The sequence below is a fragment of the Frieseomelitta varia genome, unplaced genomic scaffold (assembly GCF_011392965.1).
Source record: "Frieseomelitta varia isolate USP_RPSP 00005682 unplaced genomic scaffold, Fvar_1.2 scaffold_1012, whole genome shotgun sequence".
NCBI lineage: Eukaryota > Metazoa > Arthropoda > Insecta > Hymenoptera > Apidae > Frieseomelitta > Frieseomelitta varia.
The window spans coordinates 129,228-142,739 of record NW_025108654.1 but is presented as its reverse complement, the minus strand read 5'-3'; the positions used below and the strand labels follow the sequence as shown (position 1 = coordinate 142,739).

General features: G+C 44.3%; 1 protein-coding gene across 4 annotated transcripts in view; it reads left to right on the top strand.

Annotated features, from left to right (window-relative positions):
* LOC122535407 (bromodomain adjacent to zinc finger domain protein 2B) overlaps window positions 1-13,512 on the top strand; it is a 93,345-nt gene that overhangs the window by 28,596 nt on the left and 51,237 nt on the right. For all 4 annotated transcript variants that reach the window (XM_043667116.1, XM_043667044.1, XM_043666962.1 and 1 more), the window contains one exon: window positions 4,771-4,828. The gene's annotated coding sequence lies outside the window, so the exon portion shown is untranslated. Of the gene's footprint in view, window positions 1-4,770; window positions 4,829-13,512 lie in introns of those variants that run through there.

Here is a 13,512-nt window from a genome sequence, read left to right as displayed (position 1 = left end):
CTTCCGACAAATTCGAGAAACACCAGGAATGTTAGAGAGAGTAACCAGATGAATGACAAGACGCGTGCAGGCTTGTCTTCAAATGCAAGCTGGTCATTTCGAGCACCATTTTTTAAAAGTAATTAAAACGGAAAATTCATTACATCTCACAAACGAAGACAGATAGGACATATATTCATATGACTTTTTTTCATTATTTTAGGCGTGACAATTAGCTCCCGAAGTGAGTACCACAAGTTACGAAACACCCTGTATATACAGTATTTTTCGCTTGACGCGTATATACCTTCGCGAATGGCACTGCACGTTGATTAAATTATCGAGCTCGAGTTTCCTTTCGGCGTACCGTATTTTACGATCGCTCGGCGACCGGATTTATCTCTGCCGAGTGTAAATTACTGGAAAATCACACTGGACACACGTACGAATATCGTATTCCCTATTTCGTTCGGAACGAACGATTAATCGGCTAGGTTGCAGAGAAGAGCAGGCGTAATATCGGGTCAGAAGGAAGTAACAACGACAGCGTGCATTCTGTTTAATGCGCCCTAACGGTGTAAATCGTACTCGACCACTAAATTTCCCGCGTATTTATTAGCCCGACGCGTAATGTGCCAGAATCTGGCTATTTATAAGGCAGCTATTTATCCGGCCGAGCCATTCGATTTCCGCTTTCCTCCATCTTTTTTAACATCCAGCTTCTTCTAATCGAGGTACAGGCATGTGTACAGTCGCTCACTACAAAATATTTGTAGTACTAATCAAAGTATTTATCACGAAACACTTTTGCACTGTGCGAAACTTTCATTGGCAGTGGTAAAAATCAATCTTTGTACATGAACGTGGCGATCTTGCTAACATTGAAAGCTTCCTAACGTGCTTGTTGAATTTTGTCGTTTAAATAATTCTATTTAACTTTCGTATATAGCGAAGAGCACTAACTATACCACCAGTGACAACGAAAAATTGTCGGTTTGAACGGATGTAACTTCGAGTAAAAGGAGATCATGTGAAGATCCACTTGGTCTCATTTTAAAGCACGTAGGGTCTTTATTTTGAAGATAGTGAGTTTTTTTTTTTTTCTTTTTAGAAAGAAAACAAAGGTGCCTTTTTTTTCATCAAAAATTGTCGAAATTCAAACAATTAAAAAAATTTTTCTCGACGAGCGACTAAATCCACCATGGTGTTGAAGATCCAAATTTTCTCTTTACAACAATCACTTAGAACGCGCTGTATGATTTTTCTTTTCCAGAAGTTAAAAGTTAAATGACGAAATGTTAGGATTTCTTGAATTTTCGTTACGACAAGTTTTAAAAAAGGAAAAACTTCGATCTTCAATGATTCAGTTATGAAAAAATTTCTCAATGTTTTTACACGTGTTTGAATTTTTACAATTTTTCAAGAAGAGGTATTCTTTCTCACTCGACTCGTGATATAAAGTCATGGAAAAAAACAGCCAACGACTGTCAAAATAACATCAAATAATTCTCTCAAAGTTACATCAGTTTAAAAAATCATCGACAATTTTTCACTATCGTCGATCACAGTTATTCTTTTGCCCCGAATATGCACACTTTCCGATTTTCCGTGTCTCTGTCTTTCATACGACATAACATGTTCGCGAGCAAAATTTCCATAGGTGTACAGACACTTTCGCGCGTTGAAACAATGCAGTGAAATCGATCGTGATCCCCGGAATGAAACGGAGACTCGCGTGGAAAAAAGGATCATCCCCGTGGCATCCGTAAATGAAAGAGGGCAATGATTTATGACCCGGTTGGTCACAAGTGATATACGAAGCAGACTTTCTGGAAAGGAAACGAATTTCTCGAGAAGAGGAAGACAGATAGAAGCCACGAAAGTACTTGCAGTCGGTTCGATAAAAAAAAAAAAAAAAAGAAAAAAAAGAAAGAAAGAAAAAGAAAAAAAGTCCATCTTAGCGTGCCCGTATCGCTTCGAATCGTCGACGATCCTCAAATGGAAAATTTGTATTTGGCCCGTCGAAAACGGAGACGGGCGCAGAGACGTGGCCGATAATATTGATTTCGTATTAACGAACGTCGATATACAGACAAGTTTGTATCGCGACGACCAGCCTGGCTGACCCTCGACAAATACTGCCCGTCGTTCGCGTTTCCACATCGAAATCAATTTACTCGTTTGCGGTATTACTTTCGTTCGTCGATTCGTCGATCGGAAGAAAGAGAGACAGACACGAGCCGAGCGACGACGAGGAACTTCCGTGGATTTTCGGCAACTTCCGGCTGATTCTCATCCATCTGTTAACGATCGTTGCAAATTTCGGAAATCGCGAATCTCGATGTGTAATCTGCTTGAGGCAGTTTCGAATAGTTTGCTATCTGTTTTCAGAAACGTGCGAGAAACACATCGTATTCGATAGATTTTAGTTAGTACTCTTTTAAACCGTTGTATTTTAATTTTAACAGTAAGGTGCAATTGATCGTACGATATCACTGCTGGACAGATTGGGTTGAGTCATAAATAATTTCCGTTTTCAGTAAAACAACTTTCAAAACGAACAACAATCGTGCCCAAATCCAATCCCTCCGTTTCAAGGCTGAGGAATTTATTATTTAATTTCCGATGCGTGTACGTTGCTAGAAGCCACTGCTAGAAAGTAATAAGACTAATAATACTTATTTACTGCTAACACGATATTTGATGAGTTGTTACAATTTGTCCCCAAAAAACGAAAATGATTTATAACTCAGTGCAATTACAGCTGAACTAGATCGTCGAGTCAACCGAAAATTCTCACCCTCGAATTTCTCTTTCCGCTAAATTCGAATGTTCGTCGAAGCTACTGCAACTAGTTGATGATGAATCGTTGTGAAATTATGTGAAAAGATCACTGATTTTCTGTTTCCGAATACGGTAAAAAGGACGTTCGTAGTGGTTCGTGTCGAGGCAGAGTGATCGAAATATTATATTAATTATTGAGATATCGCTGTTCGTCGGTGACGAACAAAGTTCGTGGCCGTTTGCACGCAACACGGCAGTTGGCGACAAAGTATCCCGCGACACGGCCGAATTTTCCCGATATATATCGTTTCGATATCAGTGGAAGTTGCTCGGTCTCGCGGAAACTTGGTCTGTTTGCTTCTAAAACTTCTGGAACACGGTGAAATTAAACATTTACCCTCGGTTGCATACGGCGCGCTGTTCCACCGTGTACGTATAAATATTTATCAGGAGTAGCTGGCTGTAATCCCCCCCGCGAAACGGATGCTCCGTGAATATGAATGGCGATAATCGCGTGCACACTATTGTACCGTGCTCTCCGCGTAAACAGAGGCGTCTGTTTTCATTCATTGATATCCACCATAGAAAATCGATACCGGCATTCGAATTTCGCGAATCTAGCCGCGACAGCGCGGAATGTTTCAAAATACCCTGTTCGTCGATCTTTCGCGCTTTTTTTATTTCAGAGAGAGAAAGAGAGAGAGAGAAAGATATTCAGCACACTAGTGAAATATAGAGTGGGTCAAAGGTTTCCTATTTTTTTTTAATATTAATATTTTTTTATATTAATTATTCTATATTATATTAATATTTTTTGATATTAATTATTTTATATTATATTAATATTTTTTTTTATATTAATAAAACATCAAAATATAAGAAGAAACTAATTTCGCTAGTTTTAAAATAAATTCAAGTTCGAACGAATCATTTTTTTTACTATGTTTCGAAAGTTATTTCTTTCAAATGTTGACCACGCCAGAGCGTTTGCAAATAATATGACAATTACGGACTTATTTCACTACATCTTTTAGACGGAAGATTTTTAGATTTAGGATGAATTTGTAAGCGGCAGAAGACACAAGTGTCCGAAATCCTGTGGAAACTAAAATTTCGAAATTTCAGTTTGGGTATTTCATTCAGACTTGTGGCGTCGGTTAGTAATGGACAGATTATTAACCCGGCAGCACACGCACGCGGAATGACCTGATCGAATTAGATTATAACCTGTACGATTATAAATATTTTTTCTCGGATATTACGATATTCGTACACGTCTTCACAGACGTAACAAAGGAATATAAAACGCACGTTTCATATCGTACATTAGTGAAATATAGAGTAGGTCAAAGGTTTCTTCCCTATTTTTTTGATATTAATTATTCTATATTATATTAATATTTTTTGATATTAATTATTTTATATTATATTAATATTTTTTTATATAAACATCAAAATATAAGAAGAAACTAATTTCGTTAGTTTTAAAATAAATTCAAGTTCGAACGAATCATTTTTTTTACTATGTTTCGAAAGTTATTTCTTTCAAATGTTGACCACGCCAGAGCGTTTGCAAATAATATGACAATTACGGACTTATTTAAAATAAATGTTACTTTTCCCTGAAGAATACTTTCACTCGCGTGTATAAACTGATCAAATGACGCCTGTCCGAATGTTTGTCATTCACAAAGAGATCACACGTAATTCCAATTAACGATTCAACACTTTCAATGAGAATATCGCTGTTAGAAAGCGCGATAAAACCAGAAAAAGAGTCGTCTCGAGGAGAATAAAGAACGATATGTACGGAAGATAGCGGATGAAACGGTGACGTCGTAACGACCGAGTAGAAAACTGTTCGGTTAACATGCAAATGTGACGGAGATTTCCTAATGGCCGCGTGTTTGCATCCTAATTGGCAGGGGGGGATGGGAGGGTTGATATAGGAACTGTGGAGGATCGACGGCGAAGATATTAATGGCGCCTCGTATTTCTCTGTTTCAGGTGTGATGGAGCCTCGTGGAGCCGGCTTTTACTATGAGTTGAGGCCCCGTAATTAATTGTGAGTATCCACGATTCTCTCCTTTGCTCCAATCTTCGACGTCGTTCGTATAAGATACGCCGCGACGCTCGCGCGTGCAATCGATTGTCACACCATATATTCGTTCGCATGTGCGAAATTGAAAAACTCGTCACGATTCACGTTTAACGTTTGAAAAATTGAAAATTCTTCCTTCCCCTCTCTCGAGCTTGAAACTCGGAGAGATTAATCACGAATGAATAAACCGTCTCCCCGAGGTTAAGAGAAAGAAGGAGATCGATAGACTGCGGAGCGTTTATTTCTTTCAAGAATGCACGCGCTGCAAACGTAATAAAAACAACTTTCTTTCCTCTCTTTCTATAAAAAGCACGCGACACGTTAAAGTTCGAGCCCCAGTCTCACCACCGACAACAAACGCATCTACTCGTACGATTAATTAACAACTTGTCAAAGTATTTACAACAGAGTGTGTTTGCGTACACGCAACGTCGAGCGCGTTGAGAGATTATGTAAATTAATGGAACCTAAATAGGAACTTGTTTCACCTACTAGACATTATAACCAGATATTTTATTCATTTCCTCCGCGCCTTTCAGCTACCGCAAACATCCGTGGCCTATTAATTACCGCTTCAGCAAGTGTTATAATTGATATTTATCTCTTTCGAAACGTCAAGCCGTCTATACGTTTAGCAAGGAAATTCCTCATCTTTCCGCGCACGTTCGCCCGTGCGATGGAAAGGCAATTTTTGCGCAATGATCCTTTTCATTACGGTGGATTTAGCTAGAGTCCGCTAGGAGAGTCAAGGTCCACGGACTGTTGCGGACATCCAAGTTCACGGGGGCCGTGAACGTCCAACTAACTAAGCAACCTTTCTCTTCGCCCTTGGATTATGCGCGTAGCATTGAACCACGCGGTGTAATTATCGGTTCAAGAACGCAGCATTGTTCGTGACAACGACGACCTGTGTGCCGCCTCTCCGCTCGCGGCTCTCTCCGGTTAGTTTTCATTTCGCGTTCAGAAGAAACGTCCACTCTTTATTCGCCTCTCTGCCGCTCCGATGATTTATTTATGACTGTTACTCGACGCGAGAAACGACGAGAAGAACGTTCTCCTCGCGTGACCACGGTGAAAAACACTGAATTCAGTTGGAATTTCACTGTGCGCCTCCACGCAAAAATCCCCCATTGATGAGAACGCGATGAAAAGCTTGACCCGACTGAGAATTAATGACGCATCTGGCGTCGCGCGTTATTCCAAAGGCCAAAATAACCAGCGGGTCCACGTTCGTGGCAGAATACTCTCGGTGGAACTGGCCTCGCGTTAGCAGTTGGGAGGTTAAATCTACGAAAACGATGGTTCTTTGAAGAGATAACGGCGGGTGGGTGGTGGGGGGGAGGGAGGTGGAAGGGGATGGAAGAAGGAAAATCCAATTATTTCCCTTTATCGTGTAGCCCCTTCCCTCTACGTGTAGCTTGTTCGTCGAAACGCTGAAACCCAGCTCTTTGCAAGCTAAATCCAAACCGCGTAGTTCGGGCGCGCGTTCCGAGCTCTGGCCGGTCCGCTGGCGCACGCACGATCGCTCATAATCGCAGGTAACCCGAGCAATACACACATAGAGGAGAGTCGATGCATACACACACACACCGAGAGAGAGAGAGAGAGAGAGAGAGAGAGAGAGAGAGAAATCGTGTGGCAGCAGGCAACAGCAGCAGCAGCAGCAGCAGAAGCGGCTGCTCTCGACGGAACCGGATCGCGCGGGTGTGTACAGCGCGACCGATGCACACAGAAGAGAGAGAGAGAGAGAGAGAGAGAGAGAGAGAGAGAGAGAGAGAGAGAGAGAGAGAAGAGACCGGGCCAACACACCGAGCCGAGTGGAAGCGTACGAAAGTCCCTGTTAGCGACGCTCTATGCCCTATAGCATCCATATAACCGTCGTATTCGTGGCTGTTAGGGGTGCACAGAGCGAGAGAAACAGGGACAGAGGGATGACGGAGGTTAAAGAAGAAAGATAGAGAGACCGCGATAGGAAACGCGCGCGAGAGGGACGGAGAAAGATATAGATAGAACCAACGAGCAAAAGGACATGAGATAGAGAGAGCGTGAGAGAGAGAGAGAGAGAGAGAAGTCGAGGGATGGTTTTGCTCTGGTGGCTCTGTATTGATTGCTACTCCTCCTCCACTTCCACCGCCTCCTGCGACCACATCTCTCGTTCTCTCTTTTTCTCTCCCTGGATTCTCTCTCCGGTCGCCGTGCTCTCCGAGCGTTGCCTGTATATTTCTCCTTCTACGCGTACCTGTCTCTTTTTTTCCCCCCTTTTTCTGCGCCCCCCTCCTCGTCCCGTTGCCTCGTTCGTTCGCCAGCGTTCACCGCCACCCTTCGTTCCATCTCTGTCACCCTCTGCCTCTCCGCTGCTTCGTTCATCCGTCCCTGTCCCTCTGGCCGTTCTTGCCGGCCCGGTCTCTCCTCTCTCTCTCTCTCTCTCTCTCTCTCTCTCTGTGGCCCCGCACACCGACGCACCTCGTAACGTCGCCTCAGCTACGCGAAACCATCAAGATCCGTGGTCCTCGTTGCCACGTATATCCTAACGAACCTCTCCTCTCTCCTCTCTCCTCCACCTCTTCCAACTACCCTCATACTCATACCCTATTTGCTTCTTTATCTTTCTCTCTATCTCCTCTGTTTCTTGTTTCTCGTTGTTCTCCTCCTCCTTCTCCTCCTTCTCCTCCTTCTCCTCTGTGGAGAACCGGCCAAGTTCGTCTGTAATTGACGCAGATGCGGCAACCAGGCAGAGAGAGAGGAGAGAGAGAGAGAGAGAGAGAGAGAGAGAGAGAGAGAGAGAGAGGATACCAGAGACCGGTGACAGCAGCTTCGACGGCGGAAGCGCAATTCTTTGCGCTCCGCGTGGAAATTGATCGAACCAGAGCCGATGTCTCTGTAGAGGGGCAAAGCTGTCTGGCATCTGTGCGAGAGATGACTCGTTACCCACGGATAACGACAAGTTTCCTTCTTGCCTTTAAGCCGTCGTCCCGTTTTCGTTGCGTGTTTTCGGTAAATTGAGAGTTGGGTGGATTAAAATATTGGTTAGAAATCTTTTCTTGGACGTTGGTCAGTACAGAATGTTGAGATAATAATCCTTTGAAATCATCGTTATCTGTTTCAATTTCTGCCTTTAGAATCGCTGTGTCTTCTATAAATAATGTGCAATGATATATAATTCTTCATGGGGTATACACTGAGAAATTATGGTTAAAACATCTTAGTTGCTCCATACGTGACATAATTATCATTGATATTTACTATCAACTATTGTTCCGATCATTTCATCACACTGTTAACCTCTTGCGCTGAAATGGCGTGCCATGGCACGTCAAGAATTTCTTGTTCCAAAATTGTAATACTTTCTCAGTTAGTATATTTAAGTAAAACAAAATAGGCAAAATAAATAATAAGTTTATTACTTCTCAATAATATCTATCTAGTGATGTCATACCGACGAGTTCAGAAAGAAAAGCGACGAATTATCGTATACGGCTTGGTCACTCGTTATGGTCCGCAATCAGTTGCCAGCACAAGTGGTTAAAAATTCCGTACCTCGCGCCGATTCTCCTGTCTTCCGACGAATTAAAGCCATTTCCTTCCTGGTCGAAGGACCATAGTTAAACAAAGATCCACCGATCTGCCCCGGCTGATCCGTGATCCATCGAGAAACGATATCGTGTCAACAGATACGCGTTTCCCTTCCCCAGTTGCGCGATTTACCTTTTTTCTCCCCTGGCCTGCTTTTCTATATCCCGTCCGTGTACGTACATACGTACGTACGTATGCACTTGCACGCAGGAGGATGCTTGAAACAAGTGTGGGAACACACGAGCGTTTCAACTCGCGGCAAAGACTCGCGTAGGGAAAACGGTCATAATTTAACGGCCGATGACAGAAGGTAACGTTCCTTGACAGCAGTCACCTCGAAATTGACACCTGTCAACGTCACCTGCCGTCAGACGAGCTATCCGACTAGCGTGTGCATCGATAGCGTCGCGAAACAATATCGTTCTCAGTTATTGATTGATCGGTCGCGGACCCCCCCTCCCCCCTCCCCCCATCCCTCGCCCCGACCTCTGCGGATTTTTCCAGCAATTATTAGAAACATTTTTTCGCAGTGGCAGGCTTTTTCCAACGAAACGCAGTTCCGTTGTTCGAAATATGAAATGGATCGAGGAAAAAAAATAAAAAAAAAAAAAAAAAAGAATGAACGAAATAAACGCGTATCGACGTTTCCTGGAGGCGTTTTTTCGGATAGGGATCGACTTTTATGGAGAACCACGCGTTACCGAAATTGTTGCGCCCCCCCAACCTCCCGTCGTTGATTGTAGTTTGATTTGCGTGTCAGTTACATGCCATCCGGATTCTTCGTTTCGTTTTTCGAAACTCAGTGGATTTTGCATCGCGCGGCTCTTTGTAGCGCGACTTTTCAACCGCGAGAGTCGAGAGCGAAGACGAATGACCAGTAGACGAGTAAAAAAAAAGAGAGAGAGAGAAAGAGAGATATCTATTCAACGAAAAATATTTAGAAATTTATGAACGCGAGAGTGAATGGAGTGCAGGGATAGAGATGATGGACAAATACGCGCGCGGTCTTGATTAAACGATCAAAGTTAACAATTAAAATATAAATCATTATGCAAATAATCGGCGATGGACTTTATCATGCGCGTCGATCGGTAAATAATTCATTTCTCTCTTTGTCGAATAAAGTTCTCATTGTGCCGGCGCGTAACAAACGTGTAAAATTTCAGCCGAGATATAAAATCACCCTCTCTCTCTCTCTCTCTCTCTCTCTCTCTCTCTCTCTCTCTCTCATGCGTGCGCGCGAGCGGGTCAGCCGTATCGCGCGAACTTCGTTATTCACGCCCGGTGTGATTTATCTTCTGGTGATTTTGCGGCGGATCAAAATTAAAAATTACGACCGCCTGACGCGTGCGACCGCTGGAAATTTTCTACGAAATCTTTCACGAAACAGCAGACATTACCGTACTGATTGATTCCATGTTTCATTTGACGGTCCTGTTAAACTTTGAATATAAAAATCTCGTTTATTACCTTACCTCGCGAATAATCCTGATCTCGGAGCATAAATTTAAATCAACCATTTGTAAATGATTAAGAACACTCTCTGTTCCGTTTCAACGCACGGATCGTTCCGAAATGTACCGCGACTTTCAGGAATTTCCCGATCTGAATTACTCACAACTCTCGTGCGAATTAACAATTTTTGATCTATGAATGAAACTAAACAGAGTTGGGTCATTGAGGAACTACGTTGAGGAGTCGTTTCATTCGAGGAAATGATCGAAATCGTTTCTATAAACTGTAGATGAAATACGACACGTGGCGCGCGATCAATTACAGAAAGGGGTTGAAGTTTTTCTCCGGGAGAGGCGGGGAAAGTTCCATAGATGTGTCTGGGTCACTATGCGCGGCAATAACCGATGAACTTTTCGAGCGAAAAAAGAAAAAGGGGCCTTTCTCTCTCTGCGTAGCGAACAGAATGTTCGACAAGATATACGAGACACACCACCACGTCCCCTGTACCCCCATTTCCATGTTATTGTTACACCCTGGCCCAGTCGCGTTCGCAGCGGCCTCCATTTTTCTTTTTCCACCCTCCATCTCGCGTTCTTCAAGGGGTCGGTCGGAGAGCGTTCGAATAAAAATATTTGCCCCAACTTTAATTCCTTCGATCCGCTTTAATACACGAAATTTTATTTCTTAACAGTTGTCTCGCAAGCCAACTGTTTCTCTCGCAAATTCTATCAATTCGATTCTAAAGGGGTTGACAGTTGCACGTTGCATTTCTTGGACATTTTCCAGAGTGATTCGTGTAATATATTATATTTATAATAACTGTAAATGTTGGAGCAATTGCAAGACAACGGCTAAACGTTACGGGAATTCGTTCCCCTTGTTTTTGAAGGATTTTGCAACCTCGTGATGCCGATGTTCACGTGTGGTTTCAAGATTTCGTTGGTGGTCGAGAGCCACGCGGAAAGGAGAGTTGGAATCTAGGTTAACGACGTATCGTGATTGGTGCCTTGTCCGTCCGCTGTGCCATCGGTCGTTGTTGAGATTTCGCAAGCGCGTGTTTTATGACCGACGCGTCTTTCGAAAAGTCTCTACGTTCCCTTCGTTTCCACCGACAGCTTGTACAGCTTGATCGTATCGTGCCTCGACTCGTCGCGCGTCCACGAGATCTTGCCGGAGATCTCACGGCGAGTCGTTTTTGTCTTCGACGAGCAACGCTATTTCCGCATATCGATCCCGAAGTTTTTCGAACGCTCTCGCCCGGCGTATCTCTTAATAACAGCGTTTCCAAGAGGGGGGCGGGAGGGAGGGAGGGATTTCTCTCGTTGCCGCGCGCGCGGCCATAGCGGAGAGAGCGGCAAGTTTTTCTCAGTCGAAGGAGCGTAACGCCGAGCGAAGAAATCGATGGTTCTCGAGCTCTACCTCCGGCTCTTCAGCGTCCCTCCTCACGGCCGCCTCTTTCTCTCCGTCTCTCGATTCTCTCTCGTTGACCGAAGACTTCCTTCTTCTTTTTCTTCCTCGTCTCTTCGTTCTTTCTCTCCTTCCTCTCGTACCTTTTCGCCTCCCCCCTCCTCCCAGCCCGCTCTTCTTCCTTGCGCCAATTTACCAGCGTCTGGAAGTGCTCGCGCGGCTGAAAACCGGGCAGCCTCCTCTCCAGAGCAGGCAGACCGGGAGTGCCAGAGCGAGCGTCGCGTCGTCGCGATAGGGGGAGAAGGGGACTCGTTTCTCGATATTCCTTGGCTACCGGGAATTCGACGCTCGCTCCTGCACGGTCACTTCGGTATTCCCTCCCCGCATGGAAACAGGCATCCGGGGAATATCGCGGTGGCGGCCTGTGAGCGGCGAATTTTTAGCAACTCGTGATCGTCACGTCGCGGTTCGCTGCCATCCCGAAAGTATCATGCCCGGTTGAACACGTACAATCGAGGTATGGAAGTTTCGTCGCCGGCCATCTTTCACTCTGCCTCCGCAGCCTCCTCTCCGTCTTTCTCTCTGCCTTCCGTGCCATATTTTCGATCTGGCGAACAATGGCCCCGTTATCAGGTTATTTTCGCGCGTAGCTCTTCTTCGAGTCACGAGTTCCACGCCGGATAGACGATCTCTAATCGAATTAGAGTTTAATCGCGTTTCTGCCTTCGACGAAAGTCGAAAGCGCTCGGAACAGCAGCTTTGGTACGTATTTTTGGTGCGATGGAATGCACTCGAGACTTTAACGCAGATTTTGGAAATTTACGAGATCGACTGGGATAATAACAACGTGTGTTCGTCAGTATGTCTTCTCCATTTCTTTGCTTATTTCCGTTCGTTGCTATCGGTAACAGTAGCCACACTCGCTCGGATTGAAACAACGTGTCGAAAATAATGTGAATTGTTGTTAATTTGGTTAATTAGGTTTTGTTTTATAAGGCAAAGATATTTGATTTTTAAGGAGGTTTTATAACTCACAATCAGTTTCCTCGTTGATCTATAAGTCACGCCGGCTTTCAACTGTTTTTTCTAGACCTTCTTCTTAATGCCTCCTTCTTAATACACATGTACATGCACTGACATACGAGGCAAGCAGTTTAATATTAGAACAATAGATGTCGCGCCTCCATCCACATGCGTGCATATTATACGTGATTTACAGTTATTCCGAACATGAATTATTGCTGAAGACGACTGGAAATTGTTTTGCACGGTATCGGGGAATTGGGTTAATCAATCGACCGAGTGTTCCGTAACCGGAACGATTCAAGTGCCGTGTCTTAGTTAGACGAATGTCGAGGGTTCATCGATCGCCGATGACACGGTTGCAAGTCGATTTTGGACACGTCAGAGGCTACGAGAGAGCGCTCGTGTATCGATCCCTGGAACGCAGAAAGCGAGCCGGTCCAAGACAATTTCCGGCGATCGGGGGCTTCCACGCGGCTTCGTCCTTCGATTGGGAATAAAAGGCTTCTCGGTATGATGGACTTTCTTCTGCGACGTGTCTCGAGTCGACTCGAAGAGAATTCTCTACCCTCTCCCCCTCGATCATCCGTCGAGGAAATTTATTCTCCGATGCTCCCGCGTTGTTTCAATTTTCACGCTAATTCGTTACTCCCCTCTTCGAAGAAGCAAACCTTTTTCTCTGCCTTTGGAAAGATAAACACGAGCTGCATTTTCTTCGCTACGGACGAAAAATTCGAGATCATCGCGTCTTGCAAAAATTCCGTCGAGCTGTAAAAATGTCCTGCTCGATACGTTTCCGCGATATAAAATCGTATAAACTGCGACAATAGTGCGACATAATTTTTTTTTTTCTTTTCCGCGCGATAGTGGGTGAATACTGTGTTGAGAAGAGAGAGAGGAGCGTATGTAAGATGTACGTATATATGTGTGTGTGTGTGTGTGTGTATGTAAGTAAATATGTTTGCTGGTGTAGAGCGCGCAATATACGCGTCAACTATACGTAAGGCAACAGCGTATGATAATAACGGTGCCAGTGGCTGGTGCGGTGTCTAGCCTAGCACCAGCCTAACCTGACTCAACGTTGTAACGATGTATATTTATACAACAGCTGGGCGGCGAGGGAGGGGAGTGTGCCAGTCAGCTGATTGAAGCGCTGGAGGGGAAACGATGGAGGGGAGAACGACCTTTAT